At 40.8% G+C, this 19179-nt stretch overlaps 1 protein-coding gene across 1 annotated transcript in view; it reads right to left on the bottom strand.

The window, feature by feature from the left end:
* Positions 1 to 19179, bottom strand: part of ARHGAP26 (Rho GTPase activating protein 26) — a 519008-nt gene that overhangs the window by 467116 nt on the left and 32713 nt on the right. The window lies entirely within an intron of this gene.

Below are 19179 nucleotides of genomic sequence, written 5' to 3'. Positions count from 1 at the left end.
GCTACACGGTAAACCCCACGAGGGCAAGTGCCCCTGCAATTTTATTGTCCGCTGTTGCATCCTGGCACCTAGCACAGTGGCTGGCATTTAATAACAGATATTGAGCGCTTACTATGTGCTATGGGTGCTATGGTGATTGATAAGTGTTTGTGGAATAAATGAATGGATCCTTTCCCAGAGCCATCTCCACCTTCCACGCCCAGTGCATTGCCCTGTAGTCCCTCTGTTCGACCGCAGGACTCAATTCTGGCATCTCACTCATTGCACTTGTCAGGCTGGGTCCCACAGGGTGTCTAGTGCTGAATTGTGAACTCCTGGAGGATAGGGACTGTCCTTGAATAAATTATCTCTATGTCTTGGAATCAGCAGCCCTCCTTCAGCTACGTGGGGGCTTCATGTTTGTTTGGGTTGGTTTGTTTTTTAAATAGGTCTGCTATGTGCAGGCACTAGCCTAGATGATAACAATACAAAGATGAATAACAAAATGAATTTAGCTGCTGGTGGTATTAGGAGAGATGGAAGTGAACAAGCGATAACCATGCCTTGTGATAGGATGGAAGGCCTGCGTGCTTGGGAACATGGATTTTTCACTCAGGAGGGGTCAGAGGTGTCCCATCTATATTAAGAAAGCAATTGATGTATTAAATTCATAAATGGAGCATGGTGGTTCACACCTGTAATTCATCGTTTTTGGAGGCCAGGTGAGAGGGTTGCTTGGGGTCAAGAGTTCAAGACCAGCTTGGGCAACATAGCAAGAACCACCCCCCCCGACCATCTCTATAAAAAAATTATAAAATAAATAAATGTATAAATGAATGAATGTGATCTGTTTGATAGGCGTATCTACAAATTTAGACTTGATAGCAGGTCCAGACAGCTATCTGATAGATAATTACAACCAAAAATCATTGTTCTTCACTTGCCAACGATGAGAAAGATCTAGAATGGAAACCCTATGAAACTAAATCTGTTTAATGCTTTATCTTGAGCCCCTAAAGGTAGGTGTTCTGGCTATCTATTAATACAGAACAAATAACACCAAAAGTTAATGGTTTAAGACAACAGTAATCGTTTTATTTTCTCTCACAATCTCTGTGGGTTAGGAATTTGGGGAAGCTGAAACCACTGGGTGGTTTTGGCTTGAGGTCTCATGTGATTGCAGTTGGATGGTGACAGGAGCTGGAAGAGTGGATGGTTAGGTGGGCATCTCCCACTTTTCAGGTGGCTTCTCCAGAGACTCAGGGCTTCTCCATATGGCCTTTCTCTGTGGCCCAGTTTAGGCTTCCTCATATGTGTGTGAACATATACAGCTCACAAGGGGAAAGCTGCATCACCTTTTATGACCTAGCCTTGTGAGGTGGGAGGCCTGCAGGACTTGTTTTCCAATCACAACCCCACTGATCAAACCAGGATTCAGTAAAACAGGATTCAGTGAAGCAGCCAGCAGAAACCAGCAGGCAAGGAAGAAAGACACTTTTAGTTGCCCTCACTGCTCATTAGCATGGAGACACTCCCACCATTGCCATGACAGTTTACAAATGCCATTGCAACGGGCCATGGCAATGGCCTGGAAGTTACCTTATATGGTTCTGGAAACTCCCTGCCCCCTTTCTAGAAAGTTCTAAATAACTCACCTCTTAATTAGCATATAATTAAAAGTAGGTATAGGTACAGCTGCCAACAGCCCTGTACACTGCCCACCCTGAGCATACTCCCTATGGGATAGCCCTGTTCCACAAGGAGCAGCACTGATTCAATGCAAGTTGCTTTCTCTTACCACTGGCTTGCCCTTACATTCTTTTCTGGGCAAAGTCAAGAAGCCTCCTGGGCTAAGCTGCAATTTGGGGGCTTGCCTGCCCTGAATCACTTGGAAGTCACATACTTCTACCACTTTCATTAGCTATAAGCAACTCATAAGCCCACCCAGATTCAAAGGGAAGGAGATTAGACTGTACCTCTAGATGGGGGAATGATAAGAATGGGAGATATTATCGTAGCTATTTCTGAAAAATATAATCTGCCACAGTGGGTCTAGCATAAATAGTAACATTCAATACATGTTAAATGAATGAAATAAAATGTGATCCACAATTATTTGTTTTATCCCATTGAGGAATAGTAGGTGAATGTGTATAAAATAATATATATGTATGATAATAACAACAATAATATATCAGCTATCATTTGTTAAGCTCTCAGTTTATGCCAGGCACTATGGTAAATTATTTACATGCATTTATAGCTGTCGTAGTGGCACACGCCTTTAATCCCAGCTACTCAGGAAGCTGAGACACAAGAATTGCTTGAGCCTGGGAGGCACAGTTTGCAGTGAGCTGAGGTCGTGCCACTGCACTCCAGCCTGGGTGACAGAGCAAGACTCCATCTCAAAAAACAAACAAAAAAAATTATTTACATGCATGTAATCCCTACAGGGTGAGACTGGCACTATGATAGTTCCCATTTTTTCAGATAAGAAATTGAGGCCTAGAGTTGTAACCTGAACCAGCTTACCCAGATAATATTAATAATTCTGTGTGGCACAAACGTGTAACTTAATATGCCCATTCACAGACAAATATATAAATATGTGAATAATATGTAAATTTCTCATAAATTTAATCTGGAATTTCCACATAAGACCTCCCACACTTTCAGCAGTATTACTACAAAGAGAGAACCAGAAACAGCAGTACAGGCTGGGTGTGGTGGCCCAAGCCTGTAATCCCAGCACTTTTGGGAGGCCGAGGCAGGCAAATTACTTGAGGTCAGGAGTTCGAGACCAGCCTGGCCAACATGGTGAAACCCCATCTCTACTAAAAATACAAAAAAAAAAATTAGCCGGGCTTGGTGGTGAATGCCTGTAGTCCCAGCTACTTGGGAGGCCGAGACTGGAGAATCACTTGAACTTGGGAGGCTGAGGTTGCTGTCAGCCGAGATCACGCCACTGCACTCCAGCCTGGGCGACAGAGTGAGACTGTCTCAAAAAAAAAAAAAAAAAAAAGAAGAAGAATGCAGCAGTACAGAAACTGGCACATGGAGGGCACAGTTGTCTTTCTCCTCCCAGAAAATCAGCTCATGAGGGTAGAGATTTTGTATTATTCAATGCAGCAACCCCAGCTTAGAACAGCAACTGGAATTTCAAAGGTGCTGAACATCAATGGGAGGGACACATGTTTAATAAGAAAGAAACAGGACTCATGTGACAACATCAGTTATGACCATGCACATAAATAGAAGAGAACAGTTAAGCCGCAGAAATCACTTTCATATGAAATAGAGAAACAATTTAGGCAACATTTGGCCTAAATCCTTTGGAAGAATGTCTGAATTCCTTAAAATTAGCAATTAGTTCAAACAATTCTGCTTTCAGTATCAGTATATTTTAAACCTCAATGGTCCAATGGTCCAAATAACTTTACACCTGCCATGCAATTACCTCCCATTTGTAGAAACTTTACCACTGGCAAAGCACTCCCATGTACATTGTCTCTGAGCCCATATAATCAGAAGTGGGCATGGACCAGTCGCACATTGGTTCCTGAACACCAGTTTGAGAACAGATCTGATCCATGATGCAGCATTCATGGGTCCTTATGTAACTGAAAAGTTCAGGGATAGATCCAGCTTCAAGGAAGCCTCTGGGGATCTAGAAGATGATAACAGCACAGGTTTCTCTCTCCATCCCTCAAGCTGACCTTTGTCTGTGGTGGCTTCAGTCTCAGTGACTCTCTCAACTTCTCCAAATTACACCCAGCAATATCAGCAGGAAGAGAGTTTTCTAAGAATTCCAATAGAAATGACAAGACTGGAGTCAAGAATGAAACAGCCCCACTCCAAAAACATCAAGTATTGGGGAGAAGTTGTTCCACCAAAGGACAAGCACAGTGCGTTTAACAGGAAAAATGGAGATCGCTGCTGCAGAGGCAGAAGCAATAATGTATAGTACATTTGACCTGTCCCCAACTCCCTCACAGTGAATGCGCCTCCTGCCGCATTCCCATGGTCCCATAATTCTAGTTAGCACTTATTCATGTTTTTTTATAGTTGATACCATATTTTGTGCTGCACAGTGACTTCTCCTTTTTATTATTACTAGATAAGATACCAGTTTTCCTATTTTAAAATAACAATTTAGGGTTGATGTAAATGTTCTATATCTCAGTTATGGTGGTGGTTACACAGGCATTGCATTTGTCAAAACTCATGGGTGCATTTTATTGTGTGTAAATTATACCTCATTAAAGGTTGATTTTAAAAAATAATGATGATGGGCCAGGCACAGCCTATCCCATGCTTATAATCCCAGCACTTTGGGAGGCCAAGGCAGGCAAATCACGAGGTCAGGAGATCGAAACTATCCTGGCTAACACGGTGAAAACCAGTCTCTACTAAAAACACAAAAAATTAGCCAGGCTTGGTGACACGCACCTGTAATCCCAGCTACTCGGGAGGCTGAGGCAGGAGAATCGCTTGAACCTGGGAGGCGGAGGTTGTAGTGAGCCAAGATCGCACCACTGCACTCCAGCCTGGGTGACAAAGTGAGACTCTGTCTCAAAAATAATAATAATAAAATAATGATGGCAGTGATGCTGATATTTATTAAACTTTTGTTGTGTAACAGGATCTGTGCCAAGCACTCTATTACATTCCCTTATTTAATGTTTACTACAATCCTGAGAATTAGATGCTGCTACCATCCCCATTTTACAGATAAGGAAACTAAAGCTTAGAGAAGTAAGATGCCTAATGTAGTTACTGATAGATCTCGGCTTAGAATTCAAATCTATCTGGCTTAAATAACTACATCCATATAAAATGTCTATAGAAATACATTTTATATGTCTAAAAACATTGTTAAATAATAATAGCCAAACACCTAAAAATTGGATGAGATCACATATGAATGACGGAGGAGCGATCTCATTATGAGCTGTATGTGATTTTCCAGGGTTTTTTGCTGGTATGTCCCAAATAATGTCAATAATTATATAAGCCTCTAATCTGCTTTAGCTTTAAATCACAGGCCCTACAATTTCTGTAGAAGCAATTGATTGAAACAGACATAAAATCCTCAATTTCCTTAAAGAAAAAAGAAAAATCTATCCTCAGAAAGTCACTGGCTCATAGTTCCTTAAGGGAGGTAGCAGCACCTATTTAACTTTCTTTGGCTCAAGAAATTAGTGAAATTCCTAACATTCGTTCTACACAAGTTTTACGTGTTAGCAACACTTTTATTTTCACTTTTCATGTTTTATTTCATGCTTGCCACTCTTCTACCTAATATTTACTCTTTTCCTTACTCATTTATTGAAAGTGCGTATATAGCATTTACTATATACCAGATACAGTTCCAATCACTTTGAAAGTATTAACTCAATTAATACTTAGCAACCCTATTGTTATCTTATCTCCCTTTATAGGGGAGGAAAGTGAAATGAATCACCTGTAACTAACCAGTGGCAGAGCTGAGATTCTCAAAACGTAGTCTAGCTCCAGACTTAGGTTACGTTTCTAGCAGAACCCCAATGTGCTCAACTAAAGAATTTAATTTCAGGCCGGGCGCAGTGGCTCAAGCCTGTAATCCCAGCACTTTGGGAGGCCGAGACGGGCGGATCACGAGGTCAGGAGATCGAGACCATCCTGGCTGACACAGTGAAACCCCGTCTCTACTAAAAAATACAAAAAACTAGCCGGGCGAGGTGGCGGACGCCTGTAGTCCCAGCTACTCGGGAGGCTGAGGCAGGAGAATGGCTTAAACCCGGGAGGCGGAGCTTGCAGTGAGCTGAGATCCGGCCACTGCACTCCAGCCTGGGCAACAGAGCCAGACTCCGTCTCAAAAAAAAAGAATTTAATTTCTTAGGTTTTCACACAGCTGGTGGTGGCTATGTGCCACTTTTCTGACCACTGAGATACACTTGGAAGTCTACTGGCTGGGGCTTTGGAAAGGTTTGTGTGTTGTTGTTGTTTTTTAATAAAGAGACAACTGCTGACACACACCTTCTGCTTACTTCCCTTCCCTATTCTTTTTGCCTTGAATGTGGATGCAATGCACGGAGCAGCAGCAGCCATCTTACAGTCATGAGGATGAATACCACATGCTAAGGATGGCTGGATGGGAAAATAGAGGGAGCCAGGTACCTTGGTGACACCCACGAGCCACAACACCCATCTCCAGAGTACCCACCTCCTGACTACTCATCACATAGAGAGGGAAAAAGCAACCTATTTCTTTAAGCTACATTAATGGGGTTTCCTGTTACTCAAAGCCAAACACTACTCTAGTTGATATAATACATTAATTATAAAACCTATTGCTTCACCTCCTCTTGGATTTTGAGGAGCCACATTAATCCATGGTCCTTAGGTTTTAGAAAACCATAGTTTTAAGGATGATTTCTTAAACATTTAAAGATGATATCTGCATTTACAGGGTAGGAATATGTATTAAATGAGGAGAAGTATTTAAGAAAAAGGACAATGTATTGATAAAAATAAACTGTTCAAAAGCTAATATAAAACCAGAAAACTATCAAAGACAATTTCAACTGAGACCCAGAATTATCTGGGTCAATAAAAATAATTGGCCTATTCTTCTATAATTGTTCATGCTAAAATGACCAAATAAATTAGTTCACTTCAGTAACCTAAACTAAAACATTCCTATGTACTTTGCTGTCTTTCTTGCCTCCAAATCTTATACATGAGTATATGCTTCAAATGGACAATAGCATATTATAGATCCTGAGAAATCCTGTGTTAAGTAATCCTGTGAGATTTTGCTTAACCAAGTATTTCTCGTATTTCTTTGAGCACAGAATCCTGTTTTTCCCCCAAACATTACATCCCATGCATAGTGTTCTATAAAATACATTCAGGAGGGCATGGTAGCTCACACCTGTAATCCCAGCACTTTGGGAGGCTGAGGCAGGCGGATCACTTGAAGTCAGGAGTTCAAGATCAGCCTGGCTAACATAGTGAAATCCCGGCTCTATTAAAAATATAAAATTAGCTGGGCGTGGTGGTGCGTGCCTGTAATCCCAGCTACTCAGGAGGCTGAGGCAGGAGAATCGCTTGAACCTGGGAGGCAGAGGTTGCAGTGAGCTGGAATCACGCCAATGCACTCCAGTCTGGGTGACAGAATGAGACTCTGTCTCAAAAAAAAAAAAAAAATGCGTTCAGGAAATAAACACTAACATAGACTACAGGAATAAGGACATACAAGATAAAGCAATAATTTCTAGTCTTTTGTCATTTTAGTTATTGCAAAATAGGTAGTCTGTCATGAAGCATTAGCAAACTTTCTAAAGCAAGTGGGAACTGTCACTTCCCAACTTCAAATCCTTATTGATGGATGAGCTTTTCATCCATGGGAATTCACATTTCTTTAGATGGCTCTGGTTTTGAGATGATGCTATGGTTTTTAGTAAGTGCATATGTTTGTTGAAGGTGGCTTAGTGCCAGTGAAGAGGGCAATATTTCAATAGATAAAGTATTCTGATCTTCTTTTCTTCTATGGAGAAGCCAGGATGAAAAATCAATGCTAAAACGGATTATCCTCCATCTAAACACAGGGCAAATGGGATGCAATGTCTGTTGGGGGAGAGTGAATATTGGCAGATTTCTTTACTTCCCTGTTTTCCTTTGTATTTCTTTTCTTGAATTTCCCATCACTGTATTTCTATTTTTGACTTTAAAAAGCTAGTAGCTGTGGACTGGGCGCAGTGGCTCACACCTGTAATCCCAGCACTTTGGGAGGCCGAGGCGGGCGGATCACGAGGTCAGCAGATCGAGACCATCCTGCCTAACACGGTGAAACACCGTCTCTACTAAACATACAAAAAAATTAGCCGGGCATGGTGGCGGGCGCCTGTAGTCCCAGCTACTTGGGAGGCTGAGGCAGGAGAATGGCATGAACCTGGGAGGCAGAGCTTACAGTGAGCCAAGATCGTGCCACTGCACTCCAGCCTGGGCGACAGAGTGAGACTCAGTCTCAAAAAAAAGCTACTAGCTGTTACATTCTCAAACTAAAGCATTCTATCACTATAAAAACTAAACATTTTTAAAGATTGTTTTGGCTGAAAAGTAACAATGTGAACTACTCAACTACTCCTGTGCTTCCCAAAGCTGGTCTGATGATACAGGCCGGTCTATAATGTCTTCTTTGATCCATAATGAAATGAGAAAAGCAATGACCATGTAAAGTTTTTCATGAAGTTTAATATATTCCATTTTAAAGAGTGCTTTTTGAGATTATATTCTTCCTACAAATTTGGCATTAATATACTTTTTTGTATTAACATACTCCTTTTATAAATAAAATGATGAGTGAAAATAGTAGCTGTGTTTTTAAAAAATACCCATTGGGGCCAGGCAGGTGGCTCATGCCTGTAATCCCAGCACTTTGGGAAACTGAGGTGGGCAGATCACCTGAGGTCAGGAGTTCGAGACCAGACCCGTGTCTACTAAAAATACAAAAAAAAATTAGTGCGTGGTCGCAGGTGCCTGTAATCCCAGCTACTCTGGAAGCTGAGACCAGAATATTGCTTAAACCCGGGAAGCAGAGGTTGCAGTGAGCCAAGATCGTGCCATTGCACTCCAGCCTGAGTGATGGAGCAAGACTCCATCTCAAACAAAAAAAAACAAACAAACCCCACTGGCAAAATTAATATTTGGAAGTTCTATGTCCCTCCAACTTTGTTTGTTGTTTATTTTTTATTCCAAAGTTTAGAAACCGCTTCTTAAGCCCAAGGCAGTCCTGTGTCTAGTTTGCCGTGTTCCCTGTGACTTGCAGAGTGCCTAGCAATAGTAAGCAATCAGTATAGTTGGTCAGCAAACTTTTTCTATAACAAACTTTTAGGCTTTTTAGGCCATACAGTCTTGGTTGCACCTACTCAACTCTGCTATTGAGGCAGAAAACCAGCCAAAAACAGTGCATAAAGGAATCAGTGTGGTAGCTATATTCCAGCAAAATTTATAGACGCTGAAATTTGGATTTCATATAATTCTTATGTCACAGAATAGTCTTTTTTTCCCCACCATTTTAAAATGTGATAATCATTCTTAGTTCATGGACCATACGAAAACAGATGGTAGGCTGGAATTGGCCTGTAGGCTGTAGTTTGCCCATCACTGGGCCAAATGAAAGAAAGGAGTGAGCAAGTACAGAGAAAGACCAGAAATCCAGAAATTTCAAATGTGTAGGTACCAATTCTTCTTGGTACTGAGTGCCCATGACCTCAGGAAAGCCAATTTAAGATACCAGCATAGCCTGGTTTTCCAGCTATAAATTAGGGAAAGCAATTCAAATATATTTCTTCAGGTTATTGTTGATGAGAGGTATTATAAATGACAGTGAGGAAACATGTTGCAACTAAGAAGGACCAAATAATATAACCATGACTATAAAAGAAAAAAAACTAGTAGATGTACTTACTAAACTAATTTAAAAGTTTCACTTTTCTGTTTCAAAAAAAAAAAAAAAAAGAGAAAAACAGGAGTCCCACTGATTACTGTAGAATTATCTTTGAAATGGGCTATTCATGGAATTACAGAACCAAGGAGCTTTAGGGCTAAGAGAGATCATGAAAAACTTCCAGTTTGATCACATTGTTTTAAAGGCAGGGGAAAATACCAGGGAAAAAAGATAGTTCCCCAAGGTCACTTATTTAGAGAATGAGAATAATCTAATAAGATAAACATCTTCTGAAGACTGAATAGGAAATAAAGTCATGTAATAAAAAGATCATGGGGCTTTGAACCCTGGGTTCAACTACTGCCTTCTACAGTTAATGTTTTTGAATTTCAAGTGAGTTACTTAATTGAGTCTCAATATCTTCATCTGTAAATCAAGGACAATAATATTTTATAGAGTTATAGTTAAGAACAAGTGAAGTAATGTACACAGTAAATTATTAGGCATACAATTTAAATGCTTAATAAATGAGGATTTATATTACATGAACTTTTCAAATCTCAAAATTTACCACAGCTGCTAAAAAAAATTGAAATTATAGTTTCTAAACTGAGCTAAGAAATGAAACCCACATATTTGATGTTCTTACAAAACTAATTTTATCTGTATTCATTGAAATACTTCTTGAATTTCTATTTATATATTTCTGGAAGACAATATAGTGCTGTTTTTAAACTGGAAACCACAAACTAACACACTTTCATTGCAGGATGGAATTTGATTGCATTAAAGCTGATTTGTCACTGAAACACCCCAAAGCTCGTTCACTGTGGAGGAATCCTAGACCCTGTAATCTTTTATTTCGGTTTCTTATCTGACAATAATTTAGTAAATAAAATAAATGTAGTACTTAAAATACATAGTTTCTGCAGATCATATTGGGCCAAAAAAATACATTAAATGCCCTCATATTGTCACTTTCAAAGTAATGCTAAGAGCAAAATCTTAAACATCACAGACATAGGTTTTAACAACAGCTCTGCCACTTCATGGCTGTGTGACCTTGGACAATTTACTTAGTCTCTCTAAGCCTCAGTTTTTTTGAGTGTGAAATGTGGTTAATAATAATAGTATCTACCTCATGGGGCTGTGTGATGATGAGATGATAGGATGCACATAAAATGCTTTACTTAGACCAGTGTCTGCAATATAGTAAGTGTTCAAAAAAAAGTTAGCAAAACTAAATAACATCATATTGTTGGGAGAGGAACTTTGACAAATTCCATTTTCACAATTTTTTGTTTCTTCTGGTGGGTGTTAGATAAAACTTGAAAAGAACTGATTTTCAGAGTAATATTATAAATTATAAATAGTTGCTCATGTGAAGATAGAATTGGAGGCAGATTTCTTCCACTGTTCTATTAAGCGAGGAGGAAACCAATAACCTTGAGGGTTTCTAGGAACTGGGAACACAGGCTTAATTCAGGATTCTAAAAAAGGAACAGATGAGCTGGTTACTTTGGAGACAGTAGAATCTAGCCCTTCAGAGATACTTCCCTGCCCTCCCAATTGAAAGTAATTCCCTCTTACTTCACTAAAACATAAGTTCCCTGTTGGCAAAGCTCATGTTGGGTCTATCTGCTTCATGGCTATATCATCAGCTTCTAGAACAGTGCCTGCACGTTGCAAATTCCCAGTAACTACACAGCAAATGAATAAATGAGTGATTTTATGAATGGACAACGCTGGTATATGCTCAGTGCTTCAAATTCTCCTTAGAACTGTAAACAAAAGGTGAACTGATCTTATAGCTGTCATAAGAGGAAAAGAGAAATATGAACTCATAACCACACAGGCCCAGTACTGAAGTCTTGGACCACATGGACTCAGAGTTTCTAGGGGAAGGAACAAAGGGAATATATGGCAGTTGGGTAACCCCAGGCCAAAAAGAATAAAGAAAAAACATCTTTACAGACACATAGATGTGGAAGTATACCATCCACTGAGACCTGGGGTAAATGGGAACTTGGTGGGTTGTTTCTTACTTCAGGCATAACAACCTTTCTTCACTTGGCCTCTGGGTCTCCACCCACTCACTTTCTCTTGGGTCTCCTTCTATCTCACTGATCCCTTTTGCTCAGTTTCCTTTTCTGATTCTTCCTCATTTTCCCAATCTCTCAATGTTAGAATACTCCAGGCCAGTTCTCAAATCTCTATCCAAACACACCTCCTAGGTGACCCCAACTTTCAATACTCCATAGCTTTGAACACCGTCAGCACACTAACAACTTCCAACATCTAGCCCAGCTTTGACCTCGCTCCCGAACTCAAACAGGTGTACACAATTGACTGCTCAACACTCTACTTGTATATCTGAATAGGCATCTCAAATTTAGAGAGACCAGAATTAACATCTCTCCCTCTCACCTCTGAAATCTGGATTTTTCTCCCCAAACCCCACTAAATCCATCCTTGTAGTTGTTCAAGACAAAATCTTAGAGCCACCCTTTTCCCCCCTCACAATTCATACCCAGTCATCAGCAAATCTTTTTGACTGAGTCTCCGACAGATACCTATTGCCTGACTACTTTTCCACCTATTCTGCTACCACCCTGGTTCAAGCCACCAAACATTCTTTACCTGGATTATTGTGACAGCCTCCATCTTTTACCTGGATAATTGCAACTGATCTTTAGATTTCTGCCCCTGCCACTCCCTGTGGTCAAGTCCAGGCAACTGGCTGTGATCCTTTAGAGTGAACATAGAAGATAGCATATCACTCCTCTGATCACAACCCTCCAGTGGTTTCCATCTTACCAGAGTAAAAACAAAACCATGATCTGACCCACAGATACTCTTCTCCGCTCGTGTCCTGCCCTTCTCCTTCTGCCCACTCTGCCCCAGCTACCTGGCCTTCTTGATACTCTTCAAATAAGGCATACCTACTCTCTTCCCTCAAGCCTTCACACTTGCTGTTTTCTCTGCCTATAATTCTTTTTTCATAGATATTAACATGACATTCTTTTTCTTCCTTCAAGTCTCTATTGCAATATCATCTTTTCAGATAGGCTTCCCCTACCTTCCCCATCCAAAATAGCACACACACACACACCATTACCCTGTTTTATTTTTCACCACAATCCTTATCATGGTTGTTGGTGATGTATACTTTTTGCATGATTTATGGTTATTTTCTTCACAATAGAATGAAAACCCCATGATAGCAGGGTAAGAGAGTGGGAGTGTGCTCTTTTAGACAGAAAAGTCCTTTGTTCAGTGCTATATCCCCTGGGCCTAGAACAGTGCCTCACACATAACAAGTACTCAAAAAATTTATTGAAGGAATTAATGAATAATTTTGTTTTGGTGAAATATTCTGTGTATTCCAATAGGAAAATGTAAAGTCAATAACCATTTGCTGAATGCCTTCTGCAGGGTGAATACTGTGCTTGTTCATTTCATACTCAAAATGCAGTACAAAGACTAGTTGACATTCCATATGGATTTAAAATTAATTTAGAAAATATTAGTTTGACAATTCCAGATAAGGCTTAGAAAAACTGACTACAATAAACGGTTTAAACTAGAGAAATCGGATCTTATTTTTTTGTTAGTCATTCTTCTGATCCATTGTGTCAAACTAGTATGTATTTTAGGTTCTGTAGTATTTGGTTTTGGCCTCTAGAATTAATCCTTTGGCCCAGAAAATGCAAATTAGATTACCTCCAAGTTTCTGCTGGCCACCTTCCATCTCAAGCTTAGATAGCAATCTCCTTTAGCTTTTAGTATTTTAGGGAGTTTCTTTGTCACATGAAGAGAGCTATGAAGACCAAGAGGAGAGACAGACCTATAATTATGAGAAGAATCATAAGCACTTAAGAAGAAACATAGATCTACAATGATAACTATTCTTTCACTCCCCAGACATTTACTGAAATCTTACTATGCTTCAGGTGCTGGTCTAGGCACTGGGGAGCCAAGGATGAACGAGACATGCCCACACCTTCAAGGAACTCACAAGGGAGTCTGAGTGACAGCCAGAGGACCTGAACTTCAGAGTGCAATGAGAGAGGATGCGCAGTGTGCTATGGGAGCCAATGCAAGGGCACTCAGCTCAGCCTGAAGAGTGCCAATAAGGCCTCCTAGAGGAACTGCACCTCAACTAAAGCTTGGGGTGAGGTATATTCCAGACAGAGGGTAGAGCATGCACAAAGCCACAGTGGTATGAATCTGTGTAAGGTGTGCAGAAAACTACAGACATTCGAGGCAGGTCACTCTAGAGGTAAAGCTGGAAGTGGAGCAGAGGGCAGGATACAGGGAACTTTATTTAGCATATCAAAGAGTGTAATAGGCAATGGAGAGCCACTGAAGCAGGGGAATGTGATTGATACATGGATATGCTTGGAGGGAGGGAGACCAGCGTTTAAATAAAAGGTGACACAGGTCTGAATTAGGGAAGGAGGAGTGAAGATGGGGGATAAGAGGACAGACTTAGAAATACTGAGTCAAAAATCAGTGGGATTTGATGTTAGGGAGACTAGAGCGGGGAGGCAAGGACAATCCTGAAGTTTTGAACCTGGAGGGTATTACCAAGTATTAATACAAGTACAGATAGAATCAGGAAGGAAGAGGATTTCATTTTTAGATATGTTAAACTTGAATCACTAGGGAGAAGCATTCTATTTATCCATTCAAGAACATTCAAGAACTACCTATAAAGGAACTCTACATGAATTTCCAAGTGTGAATTTGGAGGGAGAATCTAGACTTCAGAGAGTTGGGTATCATTGGCACACAGATATTCAGGAGTTAGCCTATGAGGATGGTTGGCCCAGTACCTGGGACAAAGGAGGCTCTCAGTGGGTGCCTGTTGAAAAGAGTAAAGGAAGAGTTACTCTGCAAGAGTATATAAAAAGAGAAGAGCTGGAAACCAAAGATGAAACTCCAGAAACACAATGCTTCAGGGGTGGGCAAGGGAGGCAGAAAGGAAGTGGTCAGAAAGGTGGTGTCATGGGGATAAAGTGAGATAGGCAAAGGAGCCAAGGACACCACCACACTTCGTCAGGTATCATAAGGGCTTGTAAAATTCTGAGCCTTCTCCCATGTTAACATTTCTTCATGAATTAATCCTAAATTGAAAGTTAAGGCCAGGTGCGGTAGCTCATACCTGTAATCCCAGCACTTTGGAGGGCCAAGGCAAGCAGATTACTTAAGCCCAGGAGTTTGAGACCAGCCTGGGCAACATGGTGAAGCCCTGTCTCTACAAAAAAAATACAAAAATTAGCCAGGCATGGTGGAATGTGCCTGTAGTACCAGCTACTCAGGAGACTGAGGTGGGAGGATCACCTGAGCCCAGGGAGGTCAAGGCTGCATGAGCCATGATTACATTACTTCTCTCCAGCCTGGGTGACACAGTGAGACCCTATCTCAAAATAAAAATAAAAAATAAAAAAAGAGGCCAGGCGTGGTGGCTCATGTCTGTAATCCCAGCACTTTGGGAGGCTGAGGCGGGTGAATCACGAGGTCAGGAGTTGGAGACTAGCCTAGCCAATATGGTGAAACCCCATCTCTACTAAAAATACAAAAATTAGCCAGGCGTGGTGGCACACACCTGTAGTCCCAGCTGCTCAGGAGGCTGAGGCAGGAGAATTGCTTGAACCCAGGAGGCCGAGGTTGCAGTGAGCCAAGATCATGCCACTGCACTCCAGCCTGAGCAACAGAGCAAGACTCTGTCATAAAAAATAAATAAATAAATAAGAGTTAAGTAGGTCTCTAGATGGAAAATATAAACATTTCTTTTTTCTAGAGCTTTTTAATCTTCTAATTCAAGGGTTATTTGAGCAATAGCTGTATTTCTAGTTACCAATTTTAATTCCAAGTTTATGCTGTTATGGATTTTTGTTTTAAATAATTTTGGATACTTTTTTTCCTCATTTATGATGATTATTTTCTATTCTTGGTGTTAACTCCCTAAAGCTAATTTAAACCAGAGCATGCAGCTTTGTCAGTGTAAAAACAACTGAATGTCTAAGATTGGGTTATAACATTTAGAATTACATTCATGTACTGATGAGAGATTGTGGCTTCTGGTCAATTCTATGTGAGTGTGATGATTGCTGGCTGCAAACATCTATTTTTCATTTGTTTTAATTTGATTTGTTTTTGCTTACCATACCCAATTCTGATATAAACAGTACCAAGTTTTTCTTGAAGAACCACTTCTCTCTGATTCCTAGTCCAAGTGAGTTTGGTAAAGCTGAGTCCACTGGGCTTCAGGCGAGGGCATGCAGCCTAGAGATGACCAACGAAACACTGCAAACCCGTGGGCCCAGTGACTGGCTCAGGAATGAGCTTAGGACCCACTCAGAAGAAATGAGATAGAATTCTTGGACTTGTTAGAACAACCAGGCCAAAAGTACTCTTAGCTGAACTTGAAGCTGCATGGATATACACCTGGAGCTGATGTGGACCACTGGGCATCATGGGGAAAGACTCAGAATGAAGCAAACACAGAGGAAAGATGAACTGAGAGATGAAGAAAGAGAGACCAAGTACTGAAGACATTCTTTGAGATCCTGTCTCTGACCATCTCTAAGGCTAGCATATTGCCATACTCCTCAAATATGTGAGCCTATAAATGCCCTTTTTAAGGTTTGGTCCATTTTTTTTTTATATATATAGCTTTTCCACTACTTGCAACCAGTAAGTCCAGGTGATAGACATCATTTGATCTCTGTTTTCTCTGCCTCATCTACCAACAGGGACTTAAGTGTCCAAGTTCATGCTTCTTCCCAGCTAGCCTATTGTGCCTTCCACACTGTGCTCAACATTTTCAGGTCAGCCCCTTGTTACTTTCTGTATCAGGCCCACTCTGCACTACTTTGTGATCTGTGTCAGTGCTCGGTTCCTAAGCTCAATTCACTGAACTCACAGCCTAAACTGTGGACCTCACTGCTTCCCATGGATACTTCCTGTTTATTATATTCACCTAGAACAGGCTCTTTCTCCTTTGCCAATCTGTTTGTTTTAGTAAGTAGAGGCAGGACTGGCTGGAAGCCACTTCTGTCCCCAGGCTTAGAAAGCCCAGTGCTAAATTGTTGGGCCTGGCTGCCACCCAGCAGCACCGGTACATTCTGTTCAAGCTCAAGCTCTCGGTCCCGAATGTTGTACTTGCTGCTGCTTTTCCTCCCTGCCTCCCAGGACAGGTTTAGCCTGATGTTATTCCCAATTCTGTCATCTCTATTGTTGCCATGCCACCCAGGACCTTTGTTATTTCCCCTGCAGGGATCTTGGGAATTTCTGTGAAATCATACCTTAGTGGTCTAGAGCAATCTAGCTTCCAAACACGATTTCACAACCACCGCAGTGATATCCTCCCTTCTCAAATAAGATTGTTTCTCCTTTCCCTGCCTCTGGACAGGCATGATAAGTCATTCATATCTGCCAAGAGAGAAAAATAGCTATCTTCAAAATTATATAAGAGGAGAAGAATTTTTCCTTCAGCTTTCCCTGAAACACACAGAAATAACAGAGGGACAGAAGCTTCTCTGAGTAAAGGTGATGACTTGATCTCCTTCCTCTGCTTTCATTATCTTTCTCTCATTCAATCAGTATAAATGGAGTAGACTTTTATGTTCTTCTCAAGCCCTGAATTGAATTGTAACCATTATTGATTCAACCAATATTTACTTGATCATCTATTACATGCTAGGCACTGTGCTAGATAATGGGTTCACAGAAGTAAATAAGACAGACATGATCCCTGCTTCATTTAGATTAGAATCTAGTGAGGGTGGAGAAAAAGCAGCAAATATGTAAATAAATAAATGAGCAAAATTTCTGACAGTTAGACATGCTATCAAGAAAATACAAGGAGAGGCCGGGCACAGTGGCTCACGCCTGTAATCCCAGCACTTTGGGAGGCTGAGGTGGGTGGATGACCTGAGGTCAGGAGTTCAAGACCAGCCTGGCCAACATGGTGAAACCCCATCTCTACTAAAAATACAAAAATTAACCAGGCATAGTGGTGGGTGCCTGTAATTCCAGCTAATCAGGAGGCTGAGGCAGGAGAATCACTTGAACCCAGGAGGCGGAGGTTGCGGTGAACTGTGATCGTGCCTCTGCACTTCAGCCTGGACAACAGGGTGAGACTCTGTCTCAAAAAAAAAAAAAAAAAAGGAAAAGAAAAGAAAATACAAGGAGATAATGTGTTTCTGAGTAAGGGTACTATTTTAGATACAGTGATCAGAGAAGACTATTCTTAAGAGGTACTATTTGAGATAAAACCCAGTGAAGAGAATATACAAACCACATGGAGACCCACCCAGAAGAACATTCCGGGAGCACATGCAAAGGTCCTGAGCCTGAAGCTGGCTTGATATGTTAGAGTAGGGGTTGGTAAAATATAGCCCAAGAAATAACAGAGGGACCTGGCCTGTGCTTTTTTTTTTCTTTTCTTTTTCTTTTTTTCTTTTTTTGGACAGCCCACAGCTAAGAATGATTTTTATACTTCTAAATGGATGAAAAACAAAACAATTTGTGACGTGTGAAAATTATGTGAAATTCAAATTTCAGTGACCATAAAGAATATTTTTATTGGAATATAACCATACTCATTCATTTGTTTATTTTCCATGGCTGGTTTTCATGCCTCATTGGCAGAGTTGAGTGGTTGCAAAAGAGACCATGTGGCCTGTAAAGCCTGAAATATTTACTATCTAGCCCTTTGCAGAAAAAGTGTACAGACTCCTGTGTTAGGGGAACAGGAAGAAATATCTTCCCAAGCTTGAGAGAACCCTAAGTTCCTTGAATTCCTCAGGAATTCTTGAATTCTTTTGCCTATAAATAACAGAAAATCAGTGTCCAGTTGACTTAAATAGTGTGAAGGATTAAAATAGCCATAAAGTGATAATTTTCCCATCAAGAGGTAAACGATGTCCTCTCCCCTTGAATCTCAATGGACTTTGTGACTGCTTTGACCCATAGAATATGACAGAAGTGATTCTGTGCCAGTCCAGGCTCTGGCCTTAAGAGACTGGAGGCTTGTACTTCCTGTCTCTTGGAATGCTCTCTCTGGAAGCCCCTCACCCTGGGGAGGAAATCTGAGTACCTTGAGATGGCCATGTTGAAGAGGTCATGTGTGTGTGTTAAAGGTCCTAGCTGAGCCTACACTTCCAGCCAGCACTGCCAAGGTGCCAAATATGTGAACTCTAAAGACCAGCCCATCAGCCAACTGAATACCACTAAGGAACCTCAGTCAATGATACATGGAATAGAAGAATTACCTAAATAAGTCCTTCCTGGCTTCCTGCCCTACAAAATTGTGAAATTTAATAATATGGATGCTGTTTTAAGCCACTCCATGTTGTGGTAACTGTTTTATAGCAATAGACAACCAGAAGAAACAACACAGAAATCCTATTATCTCACATAATAAGAAACTCAGAGTACAGCAAGGGCCATCTAGAATACTGTTTTTATTTATGCATATTGCTACCGCTTTTATATAATGTCCTTGGCGCTACTTTTCGCGGTTGGTTTAATTGTTAGACCGATAGCAAGATGACTTTAGTAGTCCTGGGAGTCACATTCAAACCTGACAATGTCCAGAGAGAGAAGACTATTTTTAAGAAAGAAAATGTAGGCTAATCAAGATCTACCTTGGAATTGGGAATTGGGTCACCTCCCCTGAGTCACTGGGGAAGGGATGGACACCTGATTATAATTTAGGTTCTATTAGAAAGGAAGTAGGTGAGTGGATATTGGGT

This window comes from Papio anubis, chromosome 5 (assembly GCF_008728515.1).
Source record: "Papio anubis isolate 15944 chromosome 5, Panubis1.0, whole genome shotgun sequence".
Classification (NCBI taxonomy): domain Eukaryota; kingdom Metazoa; phylum Chordata; class Mammalia; order Primates; family Cercopithecidae; genus Papio; species Papio anubis.
Note: the sequence above shows the minus strand (reverse complement) of the source record. Positions and strands in the feature narration are given on the sequence as shown.